Source organism: Tenrec ecaudatus, chromosome 5 (assembly GCF_050624435.1).
Source record: "Tenrec ecaudatus isolate mTenEca1 chromosome 5, mTenEca1.hap1, whole genome shotgun sequence".
In the NCBI taxonomy this organism is placed as follows: domain Eukaryota; kingdom Metazoa; phylum Chordata; class Mammalia; order Afrosoricida; family Tenrecidae; genus Tenrec; species Tenrec ecaudatus.
Genome location: NC_134534.1, coordinates 47,122,619 through 47,138,212, shown reverse-complemented (window position 1 = coordinate 47,138,212; position 15,594 = coordinate 47,122,619). Strand labels below are relative to the sequence as shown.

At 42.0% G+C, this 15,594-nt stretch overlaps 1 protein-coding gene across 1 annotated transcript in view; it reads left to right on the top strand.

Annotated features, from left to right (window-relative positions):
- Window positions 1-15,594, top strand: part of SLC26A7 (solute carrier family 26 member 7) — a 148,899-nt gene that overhangs the window by 67,676 nt on the left and 65,629 nt on the right. The window lies entirely within an intron of this gene.

Below are 15,594 nucleotides of genomic sequence, written 5' to 3'. Positions count from 1 at the left end.
ACTGCATACCTCAGATGATATTGCATAATAACCAGAGTCCTTTCATCCTTAAGCAATCTCCTTGAATTTTACCGGCTAAATAGTCGTTCACCCTTACTAAACTAATTTCTTTCAGGCAAATTAACAGATGACTAGTCCCAAGGAGGTGGAGGCTAAATATGTTCAAATAGTCCCATTCATCTCTGGCATCCACCATCGCCTTCTTCCCTTAATATGTTTCCTTATTAAGGAAATGTGATTCCTTACGTCTCAGCATTCTGTAATCCACTGTAATAGCCAGAACTCACAACTTGAAGGAAAATAGTAGTTGTGGATTCTGGTAAGTTCCAAATCCAAAATTCGGAGGGGCCTCCCCAGCCCCAAGGCTGCTGGTGAAATCAGGCCAAGAGGTCCAGCAGAGAAGGGCAAACCAAATGTGGTTCTGAACGATGCTCTTCACCCCTGGCTCTTTTGGGTCATCTGCTGGTGGTGTAGTGGTTACACATTGGGCCCTAACCATAAGGTCAGCAGTTTGAAACCACCAGCCACTCCTTAGGAAAATGATAGGGCTGTCTACTATTGCAAAGAGGGTACAGTCTTCGAAACTCACAGGGGTATTTTTACTGAGTTTTGTAGATCAATATGAGTCGGCATGGACTCAATGGGAGTGAGTTTTATTTGCTTCCAAAAATGCATCATATTTTACCCAGCGTGATGGAGATAACAGCTGAATCATAAAATGCAATCAGTATTTTCTCCTACTTTCTTACCCTCACTCAACAGGGAAAGGCTATGTGGTGGGAATAACAGAAACTAATTATGACTAGAAAAGTCAAAAATAATTACTGCACTGCAAATATATACATGGACAAGAGCTTATTTTTCTTCTCTCTTGTTATTAAGATGGTGTCTTTTGTTTCATAATTATAAAAGGCCTCCTGGGGGCAGTTCTTTATGTGTATAATATTGTCTTCATGGTTGATTCTTTCATTAGAACATATGTATAATAATGGAATTACTCGGCTAAAAATTTTGCCAAGCTTCAACCTGGAAGAAATATATCAATTAAACAGTCGACTCTCACCTTATCTTTGCCAACTCTTGTTTTCACTTCTTTTTACAATCATGACCTTAATATGGTTGTGTATGTCTCTCTGATTATTGGTGATGTAATTAATAAAGACGATCATTGCCAACACAGAACTGGAAGCTGGTTCTGAAATTTCGCAATGTAAGATAAAAGAATATCCTACGCAGTGATTCATTTACTATAAGGAAGCTTGAAAGCGAAACAGGAACACTGGAATCCAGGCAAAGAAACAGCCAAATTCTAAGTTCCAGCCCCACCAAAGGTGGGCCAAAGTAGCCTAGCTGTCAGCTGAGTGCTGAGACATTTATTGATCGCAAGTCGACACGACTGAACTAGATAAGCAGTAGATTTTGTTTGCGCGGCCCCTCTAGTGGCTGGAACCAAGACTTCTCTGTGCTGAATAAGTGGGGAAATGACTACAGGGTCCAAGCTAGCTTCTTTGTTCAGCTTCATATATACATGTAATCACCTCTCCTATCATTAGCAAGGTTAAATGATGCTGGTATGGCTGGTAGTGGAAGGCTGATGTGGAACCAAAGTTTGGTAATTCAGGTGTGTTTCTCTGGTGACAATGCACAGAATGCTATTTTAACCTGCGTGCGTGTGTGTGTTGAAAAAAGTGATTCTTATAAGATTTTACACATGGAATCAAATAAAAACATACAGATGGTCATTGTCAACACAGACCAGGGAAGTAGTTCTAAAATTTTGTAATGTAGAATAAATGAATATCCTACTGTGTTTTAGATGTAAAACTGTTTATCCCCTAAAAAGTTTTAGATTGATGCCATTCAATGGACAATTCTCAATTGGTTGAAAGTCTGCTTTGTGTCATGAGCCCCGGCGACATTGGACTGCTAACCACAGAGTCAGCAGTTCCAACCCAGCAGCCACGCTCCATCAGAAAAAGAAGTGGCTGTCTGCTCACGTAATGAGTTACAGCCCGGCTAACTCTAGGGGAAAGTTTTACTCTAGTCGGTAGGGTGACACCACTCTGAAGGGCTTGATGGCAGTGGTTTGGGAGCTCTGGTGGAACAGGGAGTCACATGTTGGGTTGTTAACTACAAAGCTCGCATTCAAACTCACCAGCCACTCTGGGGGTGAACGATAAGGATTTCTAGCCTCGGACCCCCCCAGGGGTATTTCTCCTTTGTTCTATAGGGTTGCTATGACTTGGAATGACTCAAGGGCAGCATTGGTGGTGTGTGTTTGTTTTATGCTATGTGTTGAGCAACAACAAAGAAAAGTTGTTCCTGCTTTCAGTGTCAAAGGACCCCCATCTGTGCGTATGGTGCTTGCGTCTTTGCCAAGTTTTCAAAGGGGATGGTGATACTGTGATGTCAAATATACTAGTTATTTGAACATTAGATTTAGAAAGACATCTTGTATCCCTTATAGGTGGGTGTTATTGAATATCATTGAGTCCACTGTGATTCATAGCTACTCTGTGCTCAACAGAACAAAACACCTCCTGGTCTCATGCCAACTCCCAGCTGTTATGTTAGAGCCCGCGTTTACAGTCCCTGTGCCAATTCCTCTCATTCAGGACCCACCCACTGCCATCAAGTCGATGTGGCTCATAATGAGCCTACAGGACAGGGTAGAACTGCTTCTGTGAGTTTCTGAAACAGTCACTGTTTATGGGAGTAGAAAGCCCTATCTTTCTCCTGAGGAGCTGCTGGTGGTTTCCAACGCTGACCTTTCAGAGCACAGCTCACTGCAGAACCACTGCCTCCAAGGCTCCGGAGCCTTCCCTTTTTGCACGGGTCTGCTTCACCAAGCATGATCTCCTTCTTCCAGACTGGTCTCTCCTGATACAATGTACAGAGTTCATGAGACAAACAAGTCTTATCATCCTGGCATCTAAGGAGCAACCTAGTTGGACTTCTTCCAAGACAGATATGTTTGTTCTTCTGACAGCCCACAGTACTTCGATATTTTTTGCCAGCATCATCATTCAAACGCATCAATGATTCTTGGGTCTGCCTCCCTAGTGTCCAGCTTCCGCATGTATATGAAGTGACTGCAGATAGAGCGGGACATTTGGAAAGTGTGTGTCCAAAAGCTAAACTCATTGCTATAGAGTCAGTTCCAACTCAAAGTGACCCTGGTGCTTAGTGGGTTTACGTGTTGAACTGTTAACCCCAAATCCAGCTATTCGAACCCACCAGCGGCTCCCCATGAAAAAGATGGGGCTTTCTGCTCCTGTAAAGATGGGCTTAAGTGGAGAGCAAATTCTTTGAAAATGATGAGGGCAATGAATGTACAGATGTGCTTTACACAATTGATGTATGTATGGATTGTGATAAGAATTGTATGAGCCCCTAATAAAACATTTAAAAAAAGATTTTACAACCTTGAAAACCCACAAGGCAGTTCTATTCTCTCCTAAAGTGTCCATATATGAATTTAGTGGCCTTAGGCTTAGATAATCTGATGATGATGGAAATCTGAACTGGCTGTGTGGAAGAATAGAACTGTAGCCATTCATCAAGTCACAGAACCTACAGGAAGTTGAGTTAACACATTCTTGGGATTTCTACTCTTGCCTTATGTCCCCTGCTTCAAAGTTTTCAGCCAGAAATATGTCCTTTGTGGAAGCTAATCTGATGAATAACAATAACATGTTATTGATATTCCTTAGTACATATATCCATAGCGAGAGGATTTGTGTCCCTCTGCACGACCCAGGCACCACTTCATGACATGAGATGCCTGGACGTCATAAGTGTTCATTAAGCATAAGCTGCTATTTTTCTTCTCCCTGGTAATGAATACTTGGATATACCAAATTATGGATTTTAAAATATTATACTTAGGTGTTAAATACAAATCCGTTTTCCTGTGTAGACAACACTTAATCAAATATACAAAACTGAATAGTAAGGAAAAGTTAAATCTATTTTTTGCAACTTGTCAATAAAAATGACTCGAACATTTATAGAACCTAAGAAATGGATCTAGCTGCTTCATGAATACTGATTTGTCATCAGAAATGTGAAAATAATATGTTTTCAGTTAATTTTTATTTGAAAATAATCCTATCTATTTAGTTTGCCATTTCTAACAATTACAAGTCCATCTAGTAAATGATAAGCACTGGTGCACAATATTTTGTAAAGAAAATAGGGGCATTGCTTTATAAATCCGATCCTGAATCCCCAGTTACACTGTGCTCTCCTTATCTTCCCGAAGGTCAGGATTGACAGGGTTTGCTTCAGTACACAGATACAAGGGAAAAGTTAAATACTTTCTCTAGGACTTTCAAAAAAGGGTTTTCTTTAAAAAAAGAGAAATGATGAAGCATTATTTTATTAGGAAGGATGTTTTCCCCCAAAAGGCACAATAAAAATTATGAAAATTCCTAGATCATCTTAGCACATGTGGGTTTCTTTGAGCTGGCGCCAGTGTCTTAGCCTGTAGCAGCCTGTGAGGAGTTTGGCAAAGCTGGTTCCCCCAGCCTGGCTTTATGAGAGTGCTGCTCGAAATAATTATGTACAGTCCTGTACATTAAGGCCAAGAGCAAAAGGCAAGCCTGGCAGTCAGTTCAACTACCCTTCTTGGAAGTTTTTATTTCCTTCTTTAAAAACGAAGACTCTCAGAATTGGAAAGCAGTTTCCTTCCCACCCCCCACACCAGAAATACAAGCAAAGCACTTTCCCACTCTGGACACCCCTTAAGGCTGCAAAGCAGGGATCAGGAATGTTAATAAAAGTGGGACAGAAACGTCAGAAGGAAATCGGAGCCAGTGAGCCATTTTCTTTTATAGAGAATGAGATCACAATGGAATATGTACAAATGAGGTTTCTATGTGGAGAACAAATTTGCTTTGAAGGCATAGGGCCTCTGGGATTTCGGAATCGAGGGCATGCTTTGGTGACTTAGTTTTGGTGACTTAGCCCTCAGTTTTCTCTGCCGCGATGGTGACATCTCTCTTGTGAGGTGCACGGGTGGCCCATCTGTCCTTGACGAATGGGCAGTAGAAGTTAAAGGGGGAAAGAGCAAGAAGGACTCCTCTGCAGTTTGACGCCGTCAGTGGGGAGAGGCCAAAATAAATGGCAGTGTTCATTTGGAGACAGGGCAATTGTATGGAACCTGTCACAAAGATTGCTTCCCAGAAATCAAAAACAGAGCCAATATTTGTGCAACTCAACCGTCTTGGGCTAACCCTCAAACACACTGAAAAATGCATCCTACAAAACCCAGTCTCAAGAAATTCAAACTTAACTATTTCCCCCCTTCCTAAACAAGGGATGGCTGGATGCCACCTGGGCCGTGGCCTGCTTGGCCAGGCATATGGTCCAAAAGAGTATCACGTACCAGTGCTGTCTCTGGCCATTTCACATACCATGCTTCCCCTAGATCACAATTTGGTCTGAGACTTAATTTGTTCCTTGAAGCAATAGCAAGTAGATTTATCCCCAGTGTAAGATATATTTATTGATGAGGCATTTGGAAATAGTGGTGTAAAAAATGATGAAATGTTGGTTTTCTTCCATGTGTGTAAGTGTGTGTGTGTCTGTAGGCACTACTGAAAATGCAGCCTTTGGTTGAGATTCAGTTCCCCCCGCCCCATTTTTGTGTATGACTTTAAGAGAAAGAGAGAGCTGGGGAGCTTGCCCTTAATGGCATTCATTCTACGATGCTTAAAGATGTCGATGTTTAAAGTCAGTTGGGATGCTAACTACAAGGCCAGAAACTTGAAGCCACCAGATGCTTATTCCTCAGGAGTTGCAGTCTAGAAAACTCACAGAAGCAGTTCTACCTGTCGCATTGGGCCTTTATCAGTCAGCATCAAGTCATGGCAGCAAGTTTGGTTTTGAAAAGCACAGACATGAACTGGAATCAACTCCACAGAAATTGGTTTTGTTGCTATTGTTGTTTCAGTTAGGCAAAAGGAAAGTTTATAGGAGACATCAAACTTTCACAAACAGGGCGCACCAACCCACCAGTTCTGGAAGATTCAGAAATGGCCCTGAGATTCCCGATCAGTACTGTAAGTCTGTTGAGAAATTCACTGTCTGAAGTCAATTCTATCTCATACCTTTCCTAAAAGAAAGGGTGGCAGTGGCCCTGTGGGTTTCCGAGATTGTACATTTATTTATTTATTTTTGCAATAAATCTTGACAGACATTGATCCCTTAACAAACATTGAGAATGCAATCGAGACACAGCGTCCCTGTCCCCATGGCACTTTGTCGTACTGAGGAAGGACTTGGAGAAGATGGAACAACCCCTCAGTGTTAGCGAGGGAATCAGGATGAAGGAGGGATGTGGAGGACAGTGAAGGTATGGGTCTGCCTACGTGACATGATCAGGAAGGCGGTGCCGAGGACATGACTTTTGAGAGGGGCCCAGAATAATGGAAGAGCTGCAGCCATGGAGCCATTGGGTTAAGAGTGTTCTTGGCCTTGGAAACTGTAAATGCAAATGGATACAAACTTGGTGTGCTAAAGGGATCGAGAATCATTTTCTTCTTAAGATCCTTCCCAATGGAATTCCATGAACCTTAAGATTATCTTACATTAGCTAGCTCCTGGGGTTTGGCTATGAAACCAGACCTTGCTTATGGTTTACATATGGAACAGGGAAAACATAGGATTCTCAGTGAGACAAACCATGCTCTATCTCCCAGCTCTGCTGATTTAATTTCCGTGTGCATGAAGCCCTTTAGGCTGTGAGGGAGGGGTTCCCTGCGTGGCACAATTCAGTTAAGCACGCGGACTCCCCTGGAGGTCCCTCTGAAGAAAGGCTGGGAGATCTGCTTTCAAAAGGCTGCAGCCTTTACAACCCTGTGGAGCAGTTCTCCTCTGAAGCACACATCACAGGCTCACCATGAACCAGAATGGACTCAATGGCAACCGGTTTGGTTTGGGGTTTTAAGTAATTCACCTTATCTCTCGGAAGATTATTCTTTTCATGTATTAAATGGAAATAATCATGTGAAGCTTATATCAATGGAGGATTTAAACGAGCCATAGCAAATGAAGTGGCTAGCATCGTTCCTGGGGGCAGTCGTCCCACGTTTGCCTTGAGAGAGGCAGACATTAAAATCTCCCCTCGGTTTTCCCTCCAACGTGTCCTCTCCCTAAAGGCCCGTGGATGGGAACATATGGAAATTCTCCCAAGTTCAGAACAGAAAGAATTCAGCTGAATTTAGTCTCTGTCTCATATCTATCCATAGACTGTTACTAATCCTGTGGGGCTTCAATGATTTTGTAGAAGATGGAATTAGTAGGTGATGGAGTTTTCTGAAACCCATGTATATTAAGGAAAACAACAACGGTCCAGATACTCCCAGCTTGTCACAGTTTTGATAATCAAATGCAAAGGTTTTTGTTGCTTCCTTTCTACTAACACAATTCTGTTGAAAGCACAACATGGCTGTTTGATTGGAAGAGCTGACATGCCTGAGAGGAAACTAACTGTCCGTCAAACCCTACCGCTACCAACCCAACCCAGAGATGTCCATGCCCCATGGCAGTCTCCTCCACAAAGGTTGTCATCCCCTACCATGTCCCAAGGAGAAAGGAAACAGCGGGCAAGCTTAGGCAAATGCCATTTGCTGGACTGGAAGAAGCAAAGAGTGAGAGAGGTATTGGTAACAGGGCAAACATGTTGATCAAGGGTTCAGGGCACCTGTGTCCACCTGGGGCAATTCACTAGCCTTGGCAGCATAGTGCAGGACTGGTTGATTTTCCAAGGTCTTTTCTAGAAATTAATTCTTCTAAACCAGTTGAAATCTTTACCACAGCTCCTGCCAGGACAATTTATCTACGATAGATGGCCAGTTCGCTCTCTTGGTAGGGAATACAGCTTCATGTTTCATTTAATTCTGTTAAGAATACTTCCATTTTGAAGAAATTGCAGAGAAGCAAATGTAGTAGGGTGTGTGTCATTCAGAGGAGGACAGCTCTCGGGCCCTTCTGCTCCCTTTCGGTCATCCCAGAAGTCGGGCCATTTGATTTGCTCACTGTGTCCATTTTCTGTGGTTGCTGTAACAACTCAGCAGCAGGTGATAGCTTTAAACAACATACATTTATTCTCACCTTTCTAGAAGTGAGGGGTTGGAATTCAAGGTGCGGGTAAGGCCTCGTCCTCCCCCAAAGCTCAAGTGCTCAGTATTTCCTTGCCTCTTCCATCTTCAGGTCATTCCAGATGTTCCTTGGCTTGGGTCACTCTGAGTTATCTTCGACTCAATGGCAATGAGCTGAGTGAAGCCTCCCTCCAATCTCTGCCTCCATCATCAGGCGACCGTCTCTCTCATAATACGCATTTTGTCATTACATTTAGGCCCTACCCAGTTAATCTAGAATGACTTCCTATTGAGGAATGCCTTTCCCCAAATACCTTGTAGTGATATTCAGAGAGTCTATGGGTTAGGACTTGGATCTGTATTGGGGGAAGGGAGGGGCAGAGCCATAATTCAATTCACTACCATAACCACTCGCTGAAATACAGTGAGATTCTTTCTTTCCTTTATTTACACACTGATGAAATGTATCCAAATGATTCCACCAGTAAATCTTTCAAGTTTGTCTCAGGACCATGCTTCCCATAGGAATGCCCTGTGGGACAGGTTTCTGATGGAAGCAATATGTATTTACATGTATTGTGTTATAAATTATATTCAGTGGGACATAGGATTTTATCATAGTTACAGTGATATTCTTTACCTTTGTTTTATTTTGAAAAAAAAATTAGTCCTGATACTATAAACAATGCCCTGTGATTTTGGATAAATACCAGTGCTCAGATCATGCCAAATAATGTTTTCAGAGCAACGTTTGCACACTGGGGTAAGCATATATGGTTATTACCTGTTTAAAATTTTTATTCTGGGAGTAATGCTGGGCTTTTAGTTAATAACTGACATAAATTCCTATCGTAGGAATCAGGACTCACGGATTACAGACTAGTGGTTTGTACCTATTATAGAGTGCTGACAGAGTTATTAAAGCTTGCTGATTATATTATTCTGCTGTTTCTCTACTGAAACTCAAACCTCTTCATGACAGATTCACAGGGCAAAGACGTGTCAAAGTGGTAGATAGGGACCTTAAGGGACTTGCATGTTCTTATTGCCTTCAGGTATATAGTATCTTAATTAATATTTTCTATTTCACTTCTTTCTAGTTTGCAATATCCACTGCAAAGACTACACAGAAACTCCCAGGTAAAACTCCAGGTTCAAAGGTTTATTAAGGAAGTTAACAAATTGTCATGCCCGTGAGAAAAGCTCAGGATGGCTGTTTACCAGGACCGTGACACAAAGTTTCAGGTCTGCGAATAAATGCCCAGAGGCTCCCCACTCCAGTAAGCCTCAGCTAAAGAGCACTCCGCTCCACTTCTGTGGGCCAGCAAGTCCAACTTCCCCAAGTTCATGGCCAGAGGCTCCCACTACGCATGCCAGCCTCCTGCACAAAAGCGCTCCACTTGCTCCGTGGGGTGGGAAGTCTGTCACTCGGGTCCATGCTCTGGGTTATGGGTCTGCTGCGGCTCCTCTGGTGGTATCACCAGCATCCGGGTCTAGGAGTTTCATGCTCAGGGATCCCAGGTCTGGAGAAGGAACTCTGCTCCTGACTCTTTCTGGTTATGAGAAACCTCCTCCTGCCTCTCAGAGGGCTCGTTTTATACACACTGCAGGGAACCTAGTAATGCACAGTTACTTGCTGGCCAATCCTTACAGTATCTTCCCCCCCTCCCCCCACCCCGCTTCTTATCAGACCCAAGCAGACAAAGGTCACTTGGTGGGACTTAGACATTTTGGCTAGAAGAGCCACATTAATTCAGTGCCCCTGCCAGGTCTTCCCAACAGGCAAGGCTGTGTTATGTGCATCTCTCAGGTTGCTAGTTAGCCTTTCTTCAATCCTGATTCCACATTTTTAATATAGCCCAGTTTCTCAGATTACTTGTTTAGTAACAGAAGGATGCACACCTTTCCTGATATTAATCATGCAGTATCTTCTTGTTGTGTATGAACAAGAAGACCTTTTGGCCTAAGTATAAGTTTACTAGAAGTGCAGTGAAGTACTCTGGACTCCTCATTGTTTGCAATCTTGTCCATAAATTGTCATGCTCACACAGTCCAATGCCTTTGCATTGTCAGTGAAACAGAGTACACATCGTTCAGGCATCTTCTTGTGTTTCAATAAACACGGTGATTGAATAAGTAGATGAGAATTACAAATCCTCCCAAATTTATAATATTGACCTTCTTGATAATGAGGAAGGAAAACTCTCGGGCTTTCCATTCCTCGTCCTTCGCTTATCCATGATAAAGGCTAATCCACTGGTTATTGTTATTGTGACAAACGAGAGTGTCCACTCACTCATGTATACTGTTTATTGAATGCCCACTGTTTGCTAGACCCCATTCTAAAAATAGGGGATCCATCAATGAAAACAAATAAACGTTTATAAAATTGCCGAATTAGATAATCATCCATTAACTAAAGTGTGTGGATATAAATGCCTACTAGCTATTTCAGAAAAGCCTCTAGAAGACTTACTAGAGAGTAGGATGCATACACTGGATAGTACATACTTTGACATCTCTAAATGGACTGTGTATCCTTTGTGTCAAATTTTAATGATCAATTTAAGTGAGTAGTGTTACAGTTTCAAAATGAGCTAAACATCTATCTTATTAAGGAGCATTGTGGATATGCATAAAAAGCTTACTTATTTATACACATATTAACATTATTTTTTGCTGCTCTGAATCATCCCTGTGTTAGCCTAGGTAGACAAGGGAAGCAAATCCATAGAGACTCATATATGTATAAGAAAGAGCTTTATATACTAGAGCAATTGAATATTGAGAAAACATCCCAGCACAATCCAGATTCATAAGTCCAATATTAGCCCATATGTCCGATACCAATCTATAAAGTTTTCTTCAGACTCATGAAATCATACAATGACACCACGTGCAGGAAGATCACAGGGCAGTGGGTAGGAAGTCTTGTAAACATCTCAACACTGGCGGGGTGGGGTGGGGGGTTTCACATGGCTTCTCTAATTCCCAGGACTGCATCAGGGCAGGTCCACATGGCTTATCCTCAGGGATGTCTTGCAGGGAGTGAGCCTTGTCAGTAGAGAGTCTCCAAGGGAGTGAGCCAAGAGATAGAGATAGAGAGAGAGAGAGAGAGTCACCCGTCTCTAAGAAGGAAATACAGGAGTCCCCAGAATCCTCAGGAGAAGGCCACATTCACACAGAGGCCTCATTGGCTATGACCCAATTAACAGACTAGACTCCACCCCGTTACTCAATCCTCTCAAGTCCCAAATTGACACCAGACTATGTAGCTACCACAACCCCACTAGGAATTTTTATCTACTAGAGATTAGTGTGTGACAGCATACTCCTAAAGCTGGACTTGCCCTTACTCGCTGCCATTGAGTTGATTCTGACTCATAGTGAGATTTTGGACTAATGTTTCCCCTGTGGGTTTCTGAGACTGTACATCTTTATGGGCGTAGAAAGCCTTTCTTCGGATTGATATGGGACATGAGATATGCAAGTATATGTGAGTGCATGTGTATCTTTTTATCTATCCCTCTCTTGATCACCATATGCCATCCATCTCTTTCAGCCCGTCGTAGCTTGTGACTTGTACACATGGGTCCACGTGAGAATCATTAGAGGCCACAGTCCTTACCAGCCGACTTTTGTGTTGTGTTCTGATGCTGCTTGTAATGAGTCTCTGCCCACTGCCAAAATTGTTCTGGAGCATCTTTAAGGTGTGCTTTGCTGTACAAGCTATAGTTTAATCCAGACAGTCAATAAACTCCAGGGGGTATTCTCATTCCCTTCATTCTTGGACGGTCATTTTTATTACTGCAAACACATGGTCTTGCAATGCACATGACAGCAAATTTGGCATGGCTTAGGGCTTGCTCATATTCCCCCCTTTCTTGTGCAGGCACTGTCATGGGGTCCTTTCCCTATTAGTGGAGAGGAGACTAAGAAGACCGTATGCTCCTCTAAAGGCTTAAAGGCATCTGAATGACTTAACAAGCAGCTGAATCATATCTTCAATTTCATTCTTGAATCATGATAAACCATCAGAAAGCCTCATATTCAGATACAATTTTCTTGACTTGACATTCTCTTTACCCTGTCTCTTGTAGAATATATTTATTGGAGTAGCATTTTGAGTTTTGATCTTAATGGAGAGTATGTATGAAATGCAATCTTTTAATTTGCTGTAAGAATGTTATGGATAGTGGAAAATAAAAGGAAATAGAGGAAAGAACTGTGAGGGAAAGGACACGTATAGAGGTCTAAATACAGGCATAGCCATATGTAAATATATTTATATATGATGATAAGGAAATAGATCTATGTACATATATGTTAAGAATTAAGGTAGCAGATGGACATGGGACCTCTACTCAGGTACTCCCTCAATGCAAGAACACTTTATTCTAATAACTTGGCATTCCATGATGCTTACCTTCTCGACTCCATCACTGAAGACAAAGCAGGTGCATAAGCAAATGTGGTGAAGAAAGCTAATGGTGCCCCACTACCAAAAGATACAGTGTCTGGGGTCTTAAAGACTTTAAGATAAACAAGCGGCCATCTAGCTGAGAAGCAACACAGTCCACATGGAAGAAGCACACCAGCCTGTATGATCATGAGGTGTCAATGAAATCAGGTATCAGGCATCAAAGAACCAGAACAAAAAAATAATCATTGTGAATGAGGGGGAGGGCAGAGTGTAGACCCAAAGCCCATCAGTAGACAATTGGACATCCCTTACAGAAAGGTCACAAGCAAGAGAAGAGCCAGTCACGGTGCAGTATAGCACCAGTGAAACATACAACTTACCTCTAGTTCTTTAATTCTTCCCCCCACCCCCACACTCCCATGACCCCAATCTAGCTTACAAATCCAGCTAGACCAGAAAATGTACATGGATACAGATAAGAGCTGGAAACACAGGGAGTCCAGGACAGATAAACTCCTCAGGACTAATAATGAGAGTAGTGATACCAGTAGGGGAAAGGGAAAGGGGGACACAGAAAGGGGGAACCAATCACAATAATCTTCAAATAACCCCCTCCCTGGGGGACAGACAACAGAAAAGCGGGTGAAAGGAGATATTGGTCAGTATAAGACATGAAATAATAGTAATAATTTATAAATTATCAAGGGTTCATGAGGCAGGGAAGGTGGGGAGGGAGGGGAAAAATGAGGAGCTGATACCAAGGGCTCAAGTAGAAAGAAAATGTTTTGAAAATGATGATGGCAACAAATGTACAAATGTGCTTGACACAATGGATGTATGTACGGAGTGTGATAAGAGCTGTTTTAACACGACTCAAAAAAGAATATTATGTTTAACATTTTCAAAACTCCCAGACTTGTTTCCTGGTCATTTGCTCTGACACCGCATCTGTTATGCAAAGAACAGCACATCAACCAAGTCTCCACGGTGCTTTCCTCCTTAAATGGCTTCTCTTTCCTTTTTGCTGTTTTAGACAGTGCTTCAGTGAATATCTTTGTCAGCTTGTAAAGATAATTAAAGTCCTCACAAGGTCTTAATTGTTTCCATAGCTGAATTTTCTTGCAGTGCAGTTGCTGAGGCAAGGTGCAAGAATACTTCAAAAGGTTGGGATAAGTTTTATCGGATCACCCCAAAATCCCCAAAAACAACAACAAAAAACCCCCACCAATCGTGCTGATCTAGAGACATGATGGGCAGTGTAGAACAGTTCTCATTTCCTCCCCAAACTTCATTTATTGAATATTGTCCTTTAAAATTAATAATTTAAAAGAGAAAAACTGGTTTCTGATGGTCTTAATTCACATTTCTTTGGTTACTGCTGTGGTTGAAGTCTTTGTGTCCTGTTTGTTCACCTTTGGTCTATTTTATATTAATGTCTACATATTCTATGGCTTCAGTGTTTATATTTAACTTTATTCTCCCTAGAATGTCTTTATTTTGCGCACTTTAAAAAAAAGCAGCTGCTAAATATTTTCAATTTTTTTCTATTTTTCTTGTATATTTTGTTTTATTTTAACCTACACCACTTTATTATACATTCATAAATTGAATACAGACATGCTTAAGTTTGGTACTATAAAAGACCCCATGGCTTTCTGAGATTGTCACACTTTATGGGAGTGGAAAGCCTCATCTGTCTCTTGCTCATTGAGAGGCTACTAGATTTTAATTTATCTTTTTAGAGAGCACTCCCCTGACCATTACCATCTCAATGACACATATATTTCAGGCGCCACTAGCACATCCATAGCACCATCACACCCTAAGTTATTGCTTTACTTAGTGATTACTAGGCTATTGGCTCCATCCATGAATACCAGGGCTGTAGCTGTAGAAACTGTCGAATGAATACTGAGTGAGAGACATAGTAATATTTCCCGGCAATATAGGATGTCAACCAAATACCAGCTCTTTACTCTTTCCGGTATGGTTCAGTATATTATTTGTTTATGTGGCTCAGCTAGAGGCCCAGGTTCAATTCTGCTCAGTGCATCTCACATACAATTACTACCCAACTCTCCATGAACGCTTGCATCTTGTTGTGATGCTGAACCGGTTTCAGTGGCCTTCCCAGGCCAATTAAATCTAGGCAAAAAGGCCCATCAATCTAATTCCAGAGATCACCCCATGAAAACCCTGTGGCTCACAATGGTCAGTCAGATACATAACTGATCATAGAGCTAGAGTAGCACACAGTCTGGCCACAGTTCTTTCCCTTGTGCCTGGGGTCAGTGTGAGTCAGATTCCAACTGACAGTCACAGCGGTATGTGCGGAAGTGTGGCATGGGCGTCAGTGGTTTCTTTCCTGCTCTTATGTCAGCAGTTATTAAATCAATGAGTTATAGCATCTTTGTCCATTGAGGTATCTGTGAATTCAGACTTGTCTCCAGTATGGCCTTTGTAGGAAGGGACAGACACGGACTTTGATAGGAAAAGCAATTTCACACATGCAATTGAATTTATGAGAGGGGTCTTTAAAATGTTCGTGGAGATTGCATGCTGTAAGGGAAACTGCACTGATGTCAAGGTTGATGGGGTTTTTTTCTTCACCCAAATAAAGCCAGGTTACCATCTTACCATGTGTCTAAACAGGATCTGGTTTGAGAGAGTACATGAGGCATCCGTTTGAAAAGAGTCCCTGTGAGAAGAACATGGGTTGTGCTAAAATTGAAGGAAGGACTAACATCACATTTTGGTGAATCTTAGCTGGTGGAATGGGGAAACCATTGATGTTTTATGAAAAGTTTATGGAGACATTGCTTGAAAGAAATCGGCAGTTTACACACGAGTAACTCGCTTTAGGAAGGGAAGAGACGATGTTGAAGATGAAGCTCACAGAGGCAGATCCACCACATCCACTTTTGAGGCAACAATCTGGTCATGCCCCCTTTGAAGAGGATCATCAGTTAACAACAAAAACAACAGCCAGAGCCTTAGGCATCGCACCTGGTTCATCTTTCACAAGTCTGACTGGACTTGGTGGAGTTTATGTTAAGATACAGGTTC